The sequence below is a fragment of the Protopterus annectens genome, chromosome 6.part0 (genome assembly GCF_019279795.1).
Source record: "Protopterus annectens isolate FY-2018-M chromosome 6.part0, PAN1.0, whole genome shotgun sequence".
In the NCBI taxonomy this organism is placed as follows: domain Eukaryota; kingdom Metazoa; phylum Chordata; order Ceratodontiformes; family Protopteridae; genus Protopterus; species Protopterus annectens.
The window spans coordinates 1,063,080,752-1,063,099,849 of NC_056737.1; the positions used below are offsets into that span (position 1 = coordinate 1,063,080,752).

The 19,098-nt window shown below is 47.2% G+C and overlaps 1 protein-coding gene across 2 annotated transcripts in view; it reads right to left on the reverse strand.

Annotated features, from left to right (window-relative positions):
- Positions 1 to 19,098, reverse strand: part of AHSA1 (activator of HSP90 ATPase activity 1) — a 926,619-nt gene that overhangs the window by 381,823 nt on the left and 525,698 nt on the right. The gene's annotated exons all lie outside the window — the stretch shown is intronic.

The window sequence follows — 19,098 nt, forward strand, 5'->3', positions numbered from 1 at the left end:
AGCCAAAACTCCTTGCCCAGCATGGGAAGAAGCTGCTGTAATGTGAGCATCTTGAATTTTGGTACGAGTAAGAATGTGTTTAGGATGGATAAGTCTAAAATGGGTCTCCAGTCGGTTCCTTTCCTTGGTACCAGAAATAGCCTGGATAAAAACCTTGACCTTGTTCGTGAGTAGGTACCTCATGAATAGCTTTCATGTCTATGAGCTTTGAAATTTGTAGTTGTGCCTCTGCCCTTTGATTGTGTGGCAGGTTTGGCATGCCTCTCATTTTTGGAAGTGTGTGAAAATGAAATCTGTAGCCTCCGTTTATAACGTCCAGGATCCATTTGTCTGTTGTGACAATATGCCAATTTCTTGTAAATAAAGCCAGCTTTCCTCCCAAGGGTGCTGCCAGCTGAGACTTGCTTGGAATGGAAAGGAGGAAATCATTGGGTTTGTTTCCTGTATTGTTGTGCACTGTCTTCGCCACCTCTTGGTGCTGGAGTTTGCCATTGTCTGCCTCTATATGATCCTTGAGATTGTCCTCTGCCCCTTGTGCGCCTGTATCTACCTCTTTGGCGCTTGTCCGTGGCTGGAAAGGACCAGTTTTTAGAAGGCCAATTTCTGCTAAAATGTGGTGGTTGAACCTGTAGAAAAGCTTTGACAGTTTGCATAAATTTGGCTTTTTCTTCCATTTTCCGTAGTATCTCCTCAGCATTAGTACCAAACAGCACATCCTTTTGTAAAGGAGCATCTAGTAGTTTAGCTTTCACATGATCAGGCAAGATTTGTTCCCTAAACCAGGCATGTCTACGAATGACTGATCCTGTAACAGCAGCTCTACTTGAGGCCTCTAGGGCATCATAGCCACACTGTAATGTGTGTTTACCCACTTGTTCTGCACTGTGCATCACATCCTGCAACTCCTTCAAATCTGGTTGTTCAGGTTGAGACATTTTATTCCTTAATTGTGATAACAGAAACTGCTGATATATAAGCATATGAAACTGACAATTTAAGGCCCTCATAGCTAGGGTGGCCGAGGTATATACCTTTTCCCCCCACCTTTCTAAGGATCTTGACTCTCTTTCGGAAGGTAGTGGTTTCTTAGCAGTAGAGGCCTTCATTCCCTTGGGGCCTTGAGAAATGGTTTCAGGGTCAGCAGTATGGCTTTTGTAAAGAAATTGGTGGGAGTTAGGAACTCTGTAGTACCTATCAGGCTTGACTGGGGCAGGAGGCAGGGAATCCAGATTAAGGCAAGCCTCCGAATAAACATCATCAAGTATGTCCAAGACAGGAGGTATCGCCAGAGGTCTGTGTTGAGTTAACAAAAGAAATTCCCCAAGTCTTTTCTTGGAATCAGAAAAGTCTTGGCCTTCCCAATGGAAGTGTTCCCTCAAGGTGTGCAAGGTTTCCCCAAAAGAAAAATCCTCTGGGGGGGAGATACAGAAGGAATGGACTGCTCTGCATCAGAATCTTCAAAAGGGGAGTAAGAGTGTTCCTCTACATCAAAATGTTCTGAAAAAATGGAGCCATGATCAGAAGAGGGAGAATTTTCCTCCACTCTGGGTCTCTTGTCTGGAGGGGGTTGGGAACCCCTGATAAGAGTAATTAAATCCTCAGCCATTTTAAGCATCTGCCTTTTAGGCATGGGGCCTGGAGATGGGCCCTGTGCAACAGGCCTCTTGGGATGCCTGGCTGATTTGGACTTAGCAAAGGCCTTAATGGAAAAGGAAGATGAGGGTCTAAAGACACCATGGGTGGAAGTGGACCTGTCCACATTAGGAGGCTCAACATACACAGTGGCTTCGGTGGTTGTAGTCTGGGTATGGGCCGAGGTACCTGCGGTCTCGGTTACAGAAGACACTGACAAAGAAGTGTCGTCGGTAGTCAGGGACTGCATAGGCATCTCGCTGAGAACCGGACCACGTGCAGCCGGATTTGGCGTGGTGTCGGTGGAGACCGTGGACCTCGCGTGTCAGTCCTTGTCCTTGCGTTTTTTGGACAAAACGGTAGTCTGAGTCTCCGACGACATTTTATAGTCAAAGGCTTTACCAAAAAGGTGTTGGGCAAACTCCGCCCGACGCTTAATAGTGCGTTTATTGAAAGTAGTGCAAAAGCAACAGCCCGAGACGTTGTGGTCTGGGCCTAAACAAGGTATGCAGAGGGAATGGAAATCCTTATGCGGTATTTGCTTCCCCACAAGAAATACAATTGTTAGCTTTTTCTGACATCGGTCTGAGGCAAGAAAAGTTTCCCCAATGGGGTACTTCGCTTTAAAGAAGACTTCGGTTTCCAATTTTTCATAAATTCAGGAGCTGGCTGACCGGCACTTGCCAACTGCTTCTGCTTCGGGCACCGCGCGGCAAAAAAGACTGGAGAAAATGGCGTCGGCTGTGTCTTGTATACCCCTGCCTCACTGACGTCAGGAAAGAAAGCGACAACAACCAACGCCGGACCTAGACTTTGGAATTCGGCCGACCGAGGACCCGCCTGACGGCAGAGAACCCATCTGTGATTACTGCAGCTGTATGCACGATGAACATCTAAGAGCAATGCTACTCAACGCCAGAAGTCTAAACCTCAAAATGCACGCACTCGAAACTCTCCTTAGAATGGAGAACATCGATATCTGTGCATTAACAGAAACCTGGTTCAAGGCTCCCGAGAGCACCCCAGCACTACCAGGTTATACCTCATACCATGCTTTTCGACCCCAAAACTTGGACTGAACTACAAAAGGAGAGGGAGTATCAATATTAGTCAAAGATACCCACACCTCCAGGTTGGTGGCACAGCACGAAGCATCAGAGACTATCCATGTGCAGCTAACAGTGGGTAAAACTACCTTCCAGTTTATAGCCTGCTACAGACCACCCTCCCAAACCCAGGAACCCCACTCAGCCTTCCTGAGAACAATGGAAAATATGAAGGTCTCTCCAAACACCATTATATTGGGCGACTTCAACTACACAAAAATAGACTGGGAGTATTACTCTAGCTCCAACACCCTAGCCCAAAGGTTCCTAGAATTTATAAACTCGAATGCTATGGAACAACTTGTTACCACTCCCACAAGAGGGGAAACATACTGGATCTGATCATCACCAACATGGGGACTCTATGCTCCAGACCAGAAGTGTATCCCTCACAGGTAAGATCACACCATAAACTAGTCTCTCACTGGATATTCACATCCCGACCCCATCCCCTGCCAAAAAAAAACACAGTGAAAAACGTCTCTAAAGCAAATTTCGCACTCCTCAAAACCGAGGTGGAATCCGTCAAAGCCCCGGGCCTGTGGAAAATACGGCCCAGACCGTAGAATCCTTTATAAACGCATTCTATATTCTATGAACACCTTCAGGAATGCATGGATCATGCAATCCCAAATAAAACCAAGACCCAATCCTCCAAAGGCAAACGTCCTTTCTGGTGGACTCCAGCCATAAACAAACTATACAACAGAGGAGGAAACTACTACATGATAGAGCAAAATCCCAAAAAGGGAAGGCATCTCTGATCAGTATTAGCAAAAAACTACGGGCACTCATAAAATCGTCTAAGGCCAGCTTCGAGAGAAAAATTGCACAGGACACTAAGGATAATCACAAGGCTTTCTTTAGTTATGTTAGTAACCTGGGTGGGAATTCCCAGATATGCTCAGAATTAGTCCAAAATGACAAAAAATACACCGAACCCAAAGACATTGCCAACATCCTAGCTGACAGGTTCAGCGCAAACTTCTCCCCCCCTTCCCCACCAAAGGGGCAAATATCTATCCCAGCAGAGTGCTGCCCCCCTGACATCTCAGATGCTCAGGTAAGAGCCGCCCTCTCCAAAGCAAAAAAACACAGCATCAATGGGACCAGACGGTGTCCTGGGCTGCATCCTACATTAACTCCAAGAAGAGCTAAACCCAAACATAAAACTACTGTTCAGTCTCAGCCTTACTACAGGATATGTACCCAAAGAGTGGAGTACAGCAACAGTGGTCCCTCTCCACAAAGGTGATGCCTCAACGGATCCTGGAAACTATCGCCCCATAAGCCTGACTAGCTTGGTCTGCAAAGCTATGGAAAGGATCATCATGGACCTCATAAATAAAGATATTGGGGACCTACAGACACTGGATCCTACCCAGTTCGGCTTTAAGGGCAGATCCTGCCTCTTAAATCTGGTCGATTTCTTTGAAACAGTCACCAAGGCCATTGACGAGAGGAAGATGGTCCACACAGCATACCTGGACCTCGCAAAAGCCTTCGATACAATACCCCACTCGGGCATTATAGATAAGCTCACCAGCTTAAATATAAACCCCTATGTCACTAGATGGGTTGCAAACTGGCTCAAGGACAGAACCCACATGGTTAGAATTGGAGTCATGTCAGACTCCAAACCAGTTACAAGTGGCGTCCCACAAGGCTCAGTCCTGGGACCTCTCTTGTTCGGTATATATTTCTCGGAGGTACAGGCCAACATGAAGGACTGTGGCTGACCAAGTTCGCAGATGACTGCAAACTGGGCGCCATAATAGACTCTCCAGCCGACACAAGCATCCTCCAAAAGGGCCTCATAGAAACAGACAACTGGTGCCAGAGCCATGGCCTCAAGCTAAACGCCAAAAAGTGTATAGTCATCCCCTTTGGCAAAAACAAAGTGCCCACAAATTACCACACAGGTGGTAATCCATAAAGTACAGAAGTAGTAATTAGGGACCTGGGGACCCAAGTTGATAGCAATCTCTCATTTGACAACCACGTGGCCAAAGTGGTTAGAAGAACATTTTATATAGCCCACCTAATCATGAAGGGATTCACATCTAGATCAGGAGAGGTCATCGTGCCTCGTTACTCATCCCTCATCAGGCCCATAATTGAGTACAATGCCCCTTTTGGGATGTACCTTACCAGACACCTGTAGCAACTGGAAAGGCCCCAAAAGTACCTCACCAAGAGGATCAAAGGGCTCAAACAGATGCCATATGCTGCCCAATTAAAGTAACTCCAGCTCTACTCAGTGGCATACTGCCTGCTCAGAGGTGATCTATGCCTGACGTATAAAGCCATGCCCAACCCGGAATTAATGGACATGCTGCACCTCAGAAAATCCAAATCCCATCGAGCTACGCGCTCGAGAGACTTGAACCTCAGCAATGAAATAAATAGGACATGCTGGAGGGACAGATTCATAAGCCAGAGGATCCCTTCACTCTGGAATAAAATCCCAGTCCAGGTTAGGCAGAGTCCCTGATTGACTCTCTTCAAGAGGAATCTTGAGTGGATGGGAGATCGTAGGTTTACCTCGGGTTTCACTTCTGTGTCACTGTTAGACAGAGGCACAGTATACTAACCTCAAAAAAGGGCATAACAAAATTAATTTAAAATGGGTGGCGAAAGCCAAATACACTCTGGCTAGGCTTATAAATGCCCTAGGGCAGACAGCCTAGTATGAACCTATGAACTATTAACCAAAAAAATACTTGCACAAAAAACAAAGGATATAAGAAAAAGTACAGTGGCCATAAACGTAGATGTTCAAAGTGTATTCATTGTTGCAGTCATCACCTGTGGGTTATCCCTGCTGTGGCAGCCCTCAGCCGGCCCGGATACCAGAGTCAAAGTTTTTCTGCGTCGGCTGATGTCACTTGCTGACTTATGTCAGGGCGTCAGTGTTATAAAGCAAGGCAGCCGACACCATTACATCAGTTCTTCTTGCCCTAACCAGCCAGAAGCCCAAGTAATATGGTACAGAGGTCCTGGTGTCTAAAAGCCACCTAAGCAAAGCTTGCGTCTCCCTAAAGAAAGAAGATACAAGGGGGAAGGAGGGAAACCAGGACTGCAACAGTGAATACACTCTAACATCTACATTTATGGTGTGCACAATTGTACTATGCTCTTCGTGTTTCACTGCTGCAGTCATTACCTGTGGGAGGATTCCCAAAGCTGAGGAGAAGGGTGGTAGGATTAGTAATAGTCCTAGGCCTGGGTCAACAGGCACTGCAGAGGCAAACCCTGCCCTAGCCTTAGAAAATAGAGGTGGGTGGGAATGTTTGATAAAGGTATGGACAGAAGTCCAGGTGGCAGCTTCCAGGATGTCCCTGGTGGGAACTTCTCTGAGGAGAGCACCCCAGCACTACTAGGCTACAACTCATACCATACATTTCGGCCACAAAACCCAGACAGAAATACAAAATGTGGGGAAGTATCCATATTCATCAAGGATGCCCACACCTCCAGGTTAGTGGCACAGCACGATGCTTCAGAGATCATCCACGTGCAACTAACAATGGGCAAAAAGTACAGTTTTGTACCTACCATAAATGTAGATGTCCGATAGATATGCAAATGCAGTCATAACATATGGGTTGTCCTGCCTCAGGCAGCCCTCGGTCGGCCGAATTCCAAAGTCTGGGTCCGGCGTTGGCTGGTGTCACCTCCTCTCCGACGTCACAACGGCTGGAGTATAAAGGCATCGGCCGACGCCATCTTCTTCAGTGTTTCTTGCCCCAGATGCAAGGTGCCCTCCTAGGAAGGCTAAATTTGGTAAATGGATAAAAATAATCCCAAACATGCACAACAGTAATAAACAGATACACCATAGGAAATACCCCCAGCTAATGGGATAAGGGGTAGGGACCCAAAAAAGAAGGATACAGAGGGGTAGGAGGGTGGGAAAATCCGACTGCAGTTGCATATCTATCGGACATCTACATTTATGGTAGGTACAAAACTGTACTATGTCCTTCAAGAATGCAACTGCAGTCATAACATATGGGTTGAATACCATAGCCAAGCTGGGGGTGGATGGATCTATGATAAGGATGGTGTAGCTAAAATCCCCTGCAGGACTGCCAAAGCAAAGCTGCTCGGGATCTGAGCATAAAGGCAGGCAGTTGTTGGGAAATGTATGCACGGAGCTCCATGTAGCAGCCTCTAAAATATCCTTTGTTGCCACTCCTCTTAGGAAAGCTGTGGAAGTGGCTAAAACTCTGGTGGAATGTGGCCTAATATTGGCTGGCACACCTTTTCCATGGAATGAATAGCAGAGTCTGATGCAATGTCCAATCCATTTTGAAATTGTTTGTTTGGAGATTGCTTTTCCTTGTACTCCAGCAGCATAGGCTACAAACAGTTGGTCAGACTTTCTGGTGGCCTTAGTTCTGTCCAAGTAGTAACGTAGTTGTCTGTGTATGTCCAAAGTATGCAGTAGTTTTTCCCCCCTATTTTGAGGATTGGGGAAGAATGTAGACAGGTGAATAGCTTGATTTAGAGACACCCTGGAAATAACTTTTGGCATGAATGTAGGATTTGTTCTTAGAGATACTCTGTCTTGATGAAAAATGAGGAAGGGAGGCACTGCCATGAGTGCCTGAATCTTCGAACCTCTTCTTGCAGATGTGACTGCCAATAAGAAGACAGTCTTCCATGAAAGAAATTGCATTTCTGAAGTTGCTGCTGGTTCAAATGGAGGAAGAGTTAATTTTTCCAACACATAATTGAGGTCCCATGCAGGTACTGGCTGTTTTCTGGGAGGTTTGATATTCTTTATCCCTCTTAGAAACTGTCTTAGCAGAGGATGTGAAAACACTGGAGGGTCACAGTTGTATTTTGCTGAGATTGCTGAGGCATGAATCTTTATTGAAGAGTATGACAGTCCAGTATGAAATAGTTCTGCCAAGTATTCTAATATCTGCAGTATACTGGGTAATGCTGTGTCCTGACCCCTGTTGGCATTCCAGATGCTGAATCTCTTCCACTTGGCTGAATAGGTTTTTCTGGTGGAAGGTCTGCGTGCTTCCAGCAAGATCTCTTGAACTGATTTGGAAAGAGTTAGGTGGAGAAATCATGGTAGCCTCCAGGCTGTCAGATGTAATGTTTTCAGGTCTTGATGTACAGTCCTGTAATTGTGTTGTGTTAAGAGCAGGGGCCATAGGGTCAGAGGCCATGGTTTGGTCCGAGTTATGGTCAATAGCAATGGGTACCAGTGTTGCCTTGGCCAGTCCGGAGCTATCAAGATGCCTGTTGGTTGTTCTGCTTTGATCTTCAGTATCACCTTGGTCAGCAGAGGCAGAGGAGGTAATGCATAAATTTTTTTAGAGAATTCCAGCTGAAGGAGAGAGCATCCGTTTTCCAGGCTAGAGGATGGCGAGTCCTTGTGCAGAACTTTTCCAGGTGATGATTTAAGTGGGAAGCAAAAAGATCTACGTCCGGTCTTCCCCATGTCTTCATCAGTTGAGAGAAAATGTGATGGTGCAGCATCCATTCGTGTGGATCCATAAAATTTCTGCTCAGCTGGTCCGCCAATACATTGTCCTTGCCTGGTACAAACTGGGATTGTAAATGTATCTTCAGGCTCAGAGATTTTTCCCAGAGAAGCATTGTTAGTCTGCAGAGGGGACAAGAATGAGTGCCTCCCTGCTTGTTTATGTACCACATGGCAGTGGTGTTGTCTGTCCTTATTAGCAAATGCCCTTGTTGTAGCGATTTTTCGAAAGTTTCGATTGCATGCATCACTGCCAACATCTCCTTTTGGTTTATGTGCAGATGCCTTTCCTTTGGCGTCCAAAGACCTTGAATGCATCTGCCCTCCATGTGCGCCCCCCATCTATGGTCTGAGGCGTCTGTTGTAATCATTTGGCCTGCTTGAGGTCTGTTGAAAGACATGCCTTTGTTTTGCTGACTGGCTTGAGCCCACCATAAGAATTCCTTTTGCAGACATGGAATAAGTGGGATTATGTCCTTTAGGCTTTGGCTGTGTTGAGACCATAAGTTTTTTAAATACCATTGCAGCTTTCTCATATGAAGTCTTGCCAAAGGTATCAGAAGGATGCAAGATGCCATGAACCCCAGGGCCTGCAGGATTTTTCTTGAAGTCAGCTGGGAGAGTTTTGCTAGGCCTTTGAAGTACTCTGGTAAATGCTGCTGCTTTTCCTCTGTGAGGTAGGCCATTTGGTTTTCTGTGTCCAGTTTGGCTCCTAGGAAGATAATCTGTTGGGATGGCAGTAGTTTTGACTTCTGAATGTTGACTGTGTATCCCAAGGCCTGCAGTAGATGCATGACATAGTCCAAATTTTCTTTTAAGATTTGTTTGTTGTCTGCTTGTATGAGGCAGTCGTCCAGGTAGGGGTATATTTGAATCCCCTGGAGTCTGCAGTGTGCCACTACTGATGCCAGGCAATTCGTGAACACTCTGGGCGCAGTAGATAAGCCAAACGGCAATGCTGAGAATTGATAATGCTCTGTCCCTGCAAGAAATCTGAGGTATCTTCTGCAGCTTTGTCTGATTGGGACATGCAGGTATGCCTCCTTGAGGTCCAGAGTGACCAGCCAAGACCCCTTGCCCTGCATGGGAAGGAGTTGCTGCAACGTCAGCATTTTGAACTTTGGCACCATGAGAAAAGTGTTTAGAGTTGACAAGTCCAGTATGGGTCTCCATTTGTTTTCTTTTCTTGGAACAAGGAAGTCTTGAATAAAATCCCTGGCCTTGCTCCTGAGGAGGAACCCTTTCTATTGTTTTTATACTTAACAGCTTGGAAACTTGAGTGAGCGCCTCTGCCCTTTGATGATGTGGCAGGTTTGGCATGCCTTGTCTTATTGGTAATGTGTGGAAGTGGAATCTGTAACCTTTTCTATCAAATCCAGAATCCAGTTGTCCTTGGTTAAGATATGCCACTTTTGAGAGAATAAGGATAATTTTCCGCCCAAAGGTGCTTCTCTTTGAACCTCTGTAGGCGGTACGAAAGTCAAGTCATTGTGATTGTCCTTGTGGTGCAGCTGAACTGTCTGCGCCACTTCTTTGATTTGGAGGTTGCCATTGGCAGCCCCTGTAAGATCCTCGGTATTGCCCTCTACCTCGGGCACGTCTGCTTTTTCCCCTTTGAAACTTGTCTGAGCCGGGGAAGGACCAATTCTTTGAGGGCCAGTTTGTGCTGAATTTGGGTGGCTAAACTTGTAGGAAATCCTTGACTGTCTGTACTGACTTTGCTTTTTCCTCTATGGATTTCAATACATCTTGTGCATTAGCACCAAACAGCTTCTGTTTTTCCAGAGGTGCATCAAGTAACTTTACTTTAACATGGTCAGACAAAGACTGATCCTTTAACCAAGCATGTCTACGTATCACAGCCCCAGTCATAGCTGCCCTACATGAAGCTTCCAGTGCATCATAACCACACTGAAGGAAATGGTTATTAACCTGCTGAGTGTTATGTATATGATCCTGCAATGCCTTTTTATCAATAGGCTCAGGAGAGGCTAACTTTTTCTGTAAATCATCCAGGAGAAAATCTTGGTACTGAAACATGTGAAAATGGCAGTTAAGTGACCTGATGGCTAGGGTAGTAGAGGTATATACTTTTTTACCCCATCTCTCCAGGGACCTTGCTTCTCTGTCCGCTGGCAGAGGGTTTTTGGCAGAGGAGGTAGCCACTCCCTTGGGGCCCTGTGAAATAGTTTCTAGATCCACAGAGTGGGCCTTAAAAAGGTGCTTGTGAGTGTCAGGGACCCTATAATATCTGTCCGGCTTGACAGGAGGAAGAGAATCAGGGTTAGCACTGGAGTCAGAGAAAACATCATCCAAAACATCCATAACAGGTGGAATAGCCAAAGGTCTGTGCTGGGGAAGCTTGAGGAAGGTACGAAGCCTTTTCCTGGAGTCGGAGAATTCCTGACCCTGCCATTGAAAATGTTCCCTCATGGAATGCAGGACTTCACCAAAAGAGAAATCCTCTGGAGGGGAGGCAGAGGGAATTGATTCCTCAGCATCAGAGTCCTGGTAGGTCTGGAAGGATTCTTCTTGGGTATCAGAATGCTCAGAATCTCCAGAGGCTTCATCCGAAGAGAGGTCGTCCGCCTGCTCAGTTCTAGGCCTTTTCTCTGCAGGTGGCTGAGAACCCCTGTCCGGATGAGGCTGAGTCCCCCTGATAAGGGAAATAAGATCTGCAGCCAGAGACATGATCTGCTTTATCAGATGAAGGGGCCTGAGCAGCAGGTTTAGGATGGGCCTTGGCCGACTGGCGGCCTTAGCACGTGCAAAGGCCTTGATGGACATGGATACAGGAGGCCTAGCCACCCCACGTGCAGGCGTAACCTTGTCCACAGAAATGGTGTCGGGTAGATCCAGAACTTCGGTTTCCGGAGGAAAATCAACAACCGGCACCGGAGAGATCTCTGAGACCGAAGGTCGTGTTAACGCTGTGTCGTCGGCCTGGAGCGGTGGATTTACCACTTCCGAAGGGACCGGAACACTAGCAGAGGGTTTAGGAGTAGCATCTGTAGTGGACGTGGGCCGAGGGTGTCGGTCCCGGTCCTTGCGTTTTTTAGCAGATTGGGTTGTCGGTTGATCTGACGGCATGATATACGCAAAAGATTCACCGAAAAAGTCCTCGGCGAATTCTGTCCTGCGCCTGAGAGTGCGCTTATTAAAGCAAGCACAGGCAGCACAGGCCGAGACGTCGTGGTCTGGGCCCAGGCAAGGAAGGCAGAGAGAATGGAAGTCCTTATGAGGTATTTGTTTACCACAAGACAAACAATTATTAACTTTCTCAATTTGTTCAGACATCGGCTGAGGCAAGAATAAATGTTCCCCAACGGGGTACTTAGCTTTTAGATGACTTCGGTACTGAACACACAGGAGCTGACCGACCGGCACTTGCGAACTGCTTCTGCTTCGGGCACCGCGCGGCAAGAATGAAGATGGCGCCGGCCGATGCCTTTATACTCCAGCCGTTGTGACGTCGGAGAGGAGGCGACACCAGCCGAAGCCGGACCCAGACTTTGGAATTCGGCCGACCGAGGGCTGCCTGAGGCAGGACAACCCATATGTTATGACTGCAGTTGCATTCTTGAAGGACATCTGCTATTCAAATTATAGCTTGCTACAGATCACCCACCATGTCCCAGGACCCCAACTCCGCAATCCTGGAAACACTGGGAAACAAAGGTCTTACCAAACTCCCAGATATTTGGCTATTTCAATTACCCAAACATTAACTGGGAGAATGACTCGCATACAAACTCCCTTGCCCATTTCCTAGAATTTATAAACTCAAATGCCCTGGATCAACTGGTCAACACCCTCACCAGAGGTGACAACATATTGGACCTGGTCATCACCAACATGGGCAACCAGTGTTCCACACCAGAGGTCAACCCCTTGCTGGTTAGATTTGACCATAAACTAATCACTCTGGATATCCACATTCTGCCATCACCCCCGGTCAAAGAAACCACCGTGAAAAACTTTTCAAAAGCAAACTTCACGTTACTTAAGACCGAGGTGGGAAGTTTCAAAGGCCCCATGCTAAAGGGTAACACTGTCCAAGCTGCAAATTCCTTTACTAATGCACTCTTCGGGCACCTACAAGAATGTAGGGATCTTGCTATCCCAAACAAAACCAAGACTCACTCCTCCAAGAAAAGGAAACCAGTCTGGTGGATCCCTGCCATAAACAAGCTATACAATAGAAAGAGGAAACTAGTACAGAAAAGAGTAAAACCCCAAGAAGGGAAGACATCCCTGATCAGTATCAGCAAGAAACTACGATCCCTCATTAAATCATCCAAGGCTAGCTTCGAAAGAAAAATTGCCATGGACTCCAAAGATAACCACAAGGCATTCTTTAGCTATGTCAAGAATCTAAGTGGCAATTCTCAGATCTGCTCAGAGCTGGTGCAGAATTGCACAAAATACACTGAACCGACAGATATAGCCAACATCCTGGCAGACAGGTTCAGTGCAAACTTCACCCCCCTCTCACCCCCAAAAGGGCCCATAACTAAGAATGCAGTGCCCCTGAAATCACAGACACTCAGGTTAAAACAGCCCTCTCCAAAGCCAAAAACACAGCATCAATGGGACCGGACGGTGTCCCAGGCTGTGTCCTACACGAGCTCAAAGATAAACTAATCCCTAACCTAAACACACTGTTTAAACTCAGCCTCTCCACAGGCTACGTGCCCACAGAGTGGCGCACAGCAATGGTTATTCCACTCCACAAAGGTGGAGCCACAACAGACCCTGGGAACTATCGCCCTACAAGCCTGACTAGCTTGGTCTGCAAAGCTATGGAGCGCATCATCATGGATCTCATTAACAGAGACATTGGAAACCTCCAAACACTGGACCCTACCCAGTTCGGCTTTAAGGGCAGATCATGCCTCCTAAACCTGGTGGACTTCGAGACAGTTACCAAGGCTATAGATGAGGGAAAGGTGGTCCACACAGCCTACCTAGACCTTGCAAAGGCCTTCGACACCATTATCCACTCGGGTATTATAGACAAGCTCACCAGCCTGAACATAAACCCCTACGTCATGAGATGGGTTGCCAATTAGCTCACAGACAGAACCCATATGGTAAGAGTTGCGGGAGCTAGGTCTGACTCTAAACCGGTTACAAGTGGCATTCCCCAGGGCTCAGTCCTAGGACCCCGCCTGTTCAGCATATACTTCTCAGAGGTACAGGCAAGCACAGGAGGACTATGGCTGAACAAGTTCGCAGACCACTGCAGACTAGGGGCTATAACTGACTCTCTGGCTGACACAGACATACTCCAAAAGGGTCTCAGTGAGACAGATACCTGGTGTCAAAACTATGGCCTCAAGCTAAATTCCAAAAAGTGCATAGTCATCCCCTTTGGAAAAACACAAAGTACCCACAAACTACCACATAAGTGGTAGCCCCCTAAATACGGAAGATGTAATAAGGGATCTGGGGACCCAAGTAGATAGTAACCTCTCCTTTGATAATCACATTGCCAAAGTGGTTAGAAAATCCTTCTATGTGGCCCCACCTAATCACAAAAGGGTTTGCATGCAGATCGAAAGAGGTCATTGGGCCCCTCTATGCATCACTCATCAGACCCATCAGAGTACAATGTCCCATTTGGGATGTACCTTACAAGACACTTGCAACTGGAAAGACCACCGAAGTACCTCACCAAGAGGATCACTGGCCTCAAGCAGATGCCCTATGCAGCTCGACTGAAGAAACTCCAGCTGTACTCGGTTGCATACCGCCTACTCAGCGGTGATCTCTGCCTGACATGCAACGCAATGTCCAACCCAGAATTGATAGACATGCTCCACCTAAAGAAAACCGTATCCCCTCGTGCCGCACACGCCAGGGATCTAAACCTCACCACAACAATAAATAGGACATGCTGGAGGGATAGATTCCTGTCCCAAAGACTTCCCACACTCTGGAACAGGCTACCCATCTATGTCAAGCAAAAGTCTTCATTAGCACTCCAAGAAAAATCTTGAGTGGATGGGACATAGGAAATACACCCCGGGGATCACTTCTGTGTCTCTGCTCGACAGTGGCACAAGAAAATAACTTTCTTGGGTGGCATAAGCCAGGCAACCTTGTTGGCTAGGCTTACATAGGCCCTCGGGCCGATAGCCTAGTACCTACCTATGAACCTATGAATGCTGTCAAGTGGAGGCTGCCCTAGTGGAATGAGTTCGAATAAATGTTGGGGGGGTCCCATATAATCTGTAGCAGAAATGAATACAGTGTGATATCCATTTGGAAAAGGTTTGCTTGGAAATGGGCTTCCCCTGGCCCCAAACTGGCAAGTAGTTGGACTGTTTTCCTGAAGGGTTTAGTAATGTCCAGATAGTATCTGAGCTGTGTGTGCAAAACTCTTTCCCCCTTGTTTTGAGAGTTAGGAAAGAAGGTGGGTAGATGTATGGCCTGGTTGAGTGTCACATTAGATACTACCCTTGGGCATAAATGAGGGGTTAGTCCTCAGGGAAACCCTGTCTGCATGGAAAATGATGAAGGGCTCAATGGCCATCAGTGCCTGTAGCCGAGGTGATAACTAGGAGAAAAGCAGTCTTCCAAGAGAGGAATCTTAGTTCTGCTGAAGCAGCAGGTTCGAAGGGTGGTAAGGTTAGTTTTTCCAAAACATAATTCAGGTCGCAGGCTGGAGTGAGTGGCCTTCTGGGAGGTCTGATATTAGAAGGCCCTCTGAGGAATTGATTGATCAAAGGATGGGAGAGAACAGGGGCTGACGTGTCAAAATGAGCTGAAACGGCTGAGGTGTGGATTTTAATAGAAGAGAAGGAGAGGCCACTATTAAGTAGCTCCACTAGGTAGTCCAGGCTAAGAGGGATGGAAGGTTGAGAGGCATTTCCCCTTCTGGACTGGCTCCAGGAGCAGAATAGTTTCCATTTTCCAGAGTAAGATGTTCTGGTGCTGGGCCTTCTGGCCTCTGTGATAATATCTAGGAGCCGTTTGCTCAACTGGGGCCCCTTGTTTGCCTTTAGAGTATTAGCCATGCTGATAATTTCAGAGTCTGCAAGTCTGGGTGCAGCATCCCCCCCCCCCCACCTGAGTCAGGTCTGGGATCAGGGGAAGCTGCCTGGAGGCTGTAGAGTCAGGCTGCGCAGTAAAGGGTACCAATATTGCGTAGGCCAATCTGGAGCAATGAGGATGGCCTTTGGTCTCTCCTCCCTTATTTTGATCAGTACCTTGGAATAAGAGGCAGAGGAGGGAATGCGTACACAGCGGGTGCTGCAGGGGAAGGTCAAGGCATCCACCTTCTACTCTAGGTGGTGATACTCCCTGGTACAGAATTTTTTCAGCTGATGGTAGAGATGCAAAGCAAAGAGAGCCACCTCTGAAGTCCCCCACTCCTGAGTGATCTGTAGAAAGATATTTCTGTGGAGCTACCATTCGTGGGGGTCCAGTAAGTTCCTGCTTAGGTGGTCTGCCAGGGTGTTGTTGATCCCTGGTAGGTACTGGGCTATTAGGTGCAGTCCCATGGAAGAGGCTGTCAGCCAGAGGTTCACGGCTAGCCTGCACAGAGGGTAAGATTCAGTCCCTCCTTGTTTGTTGATGTACCACATTACTGTGGTGTTATCTGTTTTGATAAGGAGAACCCCTGGCTGGAGATGGGGTTTGACGGATGTCAGAGCCTTTTGTACTGTAATAATTTCCTTCTGGCTGATGTGCAAGGGAAGGTGGTGGACACCCCAAAGACCTTGGGTGCACCTGCCTTCTAGGTGGGCGCCCCAAGCAATGTCTGAGGTGTCGGTGGTAATGGTCTGCCCAGTAGGGCAAACGAAGACCCTTGTTCTTGGCACAGGCCCCTGCCCACCAGAGAAACTCGGCCCTTATACAGGGGATCAGGGGGAGAGAGGTCTCTAGAGGTTGAAAGTGCTGACACCAAAGGTTCTTTAGATACCACTAAAGTTTTCTCATGAGAAGCCTGGCCAGAGGACTTAGAAGGATGCAAGATGCCATGTACCCAAAGGCTTGCAGGACCTTCCTCACAGTGAGGTGACTTTTGGAAGCCAGCTGGGAAAAGTAGAGAGGCAGGAAGCTCTGCTTTTCTGGGGATTGGAAGGCCATTTGGGATGCTGTGTGTGGCAGTGCTCCCAAGAAAATGATCTTCCTGGAGGGTGTTGATGGTAAACCCTAAGGAAGTTAAGAGGATTTTGACAAAAAGGAGGTCCTGGCACAGCTTTTATTTGCACTCTGCCTGAATGAGGCAGTCATCCAGATAGGGTAAATCTATATGTTTCTCTGTCTGCAAAATGCTATGGGTGGGGCTAAGCATTTGGTGAATACCCTGGGAGCAGCAGATAAGCCAAAGGGTAGTGCAGAGAACTGAAAGTGTTGCGAGCCTGCTCTAAAGTGCTGGAATTTCCTGCAGGACTCCCTTATGGGGATGTGGAGGTAGGTATTCTTTAGGTCTAGGGTCACTAACCAGGCATTTTTTGTCAGCATAGGCAGCAGCTGCTGCAAAGTTAGCATTTTGAATTTGGGGACCACCAGGGAGGTGTTCAGAATGGATAGATCCAGGATAGGGCACCATGTGCGAATAAAAGCCTTTGCCTGTTTGATCTGGGGGAACAGGTTGTACTGCCCCCTGCGATATGAGAGTTTGGACTGGTTTCAATGCCTCTGCCCACTGATTCGGAGGGAAGTCTGGGTACCCTCTTGGAAATGGGAGTTCGTTAAAAGAGAATTTGTATCCCAAAACCCATTGGTCCTTTGTTAATGAAAGCCAATTTTCTTTGCAGAGGGAGAGCCTTCCTCCTAGCTTTTGCTGAGTGAAAGGGGGGTAGAGGGAAGAGAAGGAGATATTGACAGTTTTTTGCCATAGAAGGATGGCTTAGAACTCCCTGCCTTTGAGGCAGAGATGGTCCACTGTTTGGTTCTCTGTTGTCCCTGGGATAGGGGCCTAGATGGTCTGTCCCTGCGGGGCTTACCTTGCCCCTGTCTGCTAGGTGCAGGAAAGGACCAGTGTTTTGAGGGAAAATTCCTTCTGAACCTAGGAGGTTGAACCTGAAAGAAATCTTTTACTATTTGCATAGATTTTGCTTAGTCTTCCATCTTTTTAAGCACCTCTTCTGCTTTTACTCCAAACAAGCGATCCTTACCCAAGGATGCATCAATTAATTTAGGCATGACATGATCAGGGAGAGGTTGCTCCTTCAACCATGCATGTCTCCTAATGACAGATCCTGACAATGCTGTCCTGCTGGAGGCTTCTAGGGCATCATATCCGCAGTGTATTGAGTGTTTGGCCACTTGACGAGTAGAGTGCAGTAAATCTGCTAACTTCTTCAAATTGGCAGTCAGTAAAGGTTGAAATATTTTGCTTTAATAGTTCCAAAGTGTGTTGTTGATATTTTAACATATGGAACTGACAGCTGAGTGCTCTGATAGCTAAAGTTGCAGAGGTGTATAGTTTTTTATCCCATCTGTCAAGAGCTCTGGAATCCTCGTCAGAAGGAATAGGATTCTTTGCGGAACTAGCCTTAACTCCTTTAGGACCCTGTGTAATGACCTCCGGGTCTGTAGCAGGATTTCTGTACAGGTATTTGTGAGAAATAGCAGTCAGGTTTACTGGGAGCAGGTGGGAGGGCATCAGGGGCTAAGCTGGATTCATGGAAAACATCATCCACCACTTCTAAGATTGGGGGGATGGCTAGAGGTCTGTGTGAGATTCCCAGTGGAAATGTTCCCAGAGGGTGTGAAGGGTTTCCCCAAAGGAACGGTCTTCTGGTGAGGAGGCAGAAGGGATAGATTCCTCTGCATCTGAATCCTCATAAGCATTCAAGGTTGTTGTTACTCTTCAAAATCTGAATAATCAGATTCCTCAGAATCCTGTTCTGCCATTATTTCAGGAGAAGGGGGTCTTTTCCTTTTTGAAGTTGTGGCTTGACTACCCCTGATAAGGGAGATAAGATCCTCCACCATTTTAAGCATTTGGGCTTGGGGTGGTGGAGCAGAAGTAAGATGGTTGCTAGAGGTAGATTTTCTAGGAGTGGCCTGGCTTCTAGGCCTAAGAGAAATGGCAGTCGGATGAGAAGACGTAATTTTTTTTGTCTAGAATCATTAGTGCGAAAGGCCTCCTCGGAAGCCGGTGCCTGCATTGCGGCTCCGGACCCAACTGAAGCAGAGACAACACAAGGCTTGGAAGATGAAGATTTCTGCAGCATACCGGACTCCAAAAGGGTCTTGGTAGAGGCCTGTGTAGATATCTTATCAGGCATCAGGGGCAGCGAAAGCGCTTCACTGAATTCCGGAGAACTGACGACCTGCTTAGTAGTAGTGCCGTCGGAAGGCTCAGCCTTGTGTGGTCTGTCTCCATCTTTATCTCTATGTTTTTTAGGAATGTCCACGGTTTGTTGGCTAACAGATGCCATTTTGGAATGCGAAGACTGAGGGTGAAAATACCGGTCTACATTAAGAGCTCTACGACAAATGGTTCTCATGTTAAAGACTGCACAAAACCAGCAACGGGGGACGTCATGGTCTGGTCCAAAAGAAGTTACGCAGTATGAATGGAAGTCTCTGTGTGGGATCTGCTTTCCACAGGCGAGACAATTGTTAACTTTTTCGGACATCGGTTAGTGCAAGAAAAAAGGATCCCCAACAGGTTACTTAGCTTTAGGTGTTTTCAGCTGTAACTCGAACTCTGGTAGTGACCAACCAGCACACTTGCGAACTGCTTCTGCTATGGGCTCCATGGCAAGAAAGACGATGTAATGGCGTCAGCTGCCTTGCTTTATAGCACTAACGCCCTGATGTCAGTCAAGCGACAGCAGCCGACGTAAGAAAACAATGACTCTGGTATTCGGGCCAGCCGAGGGCTAC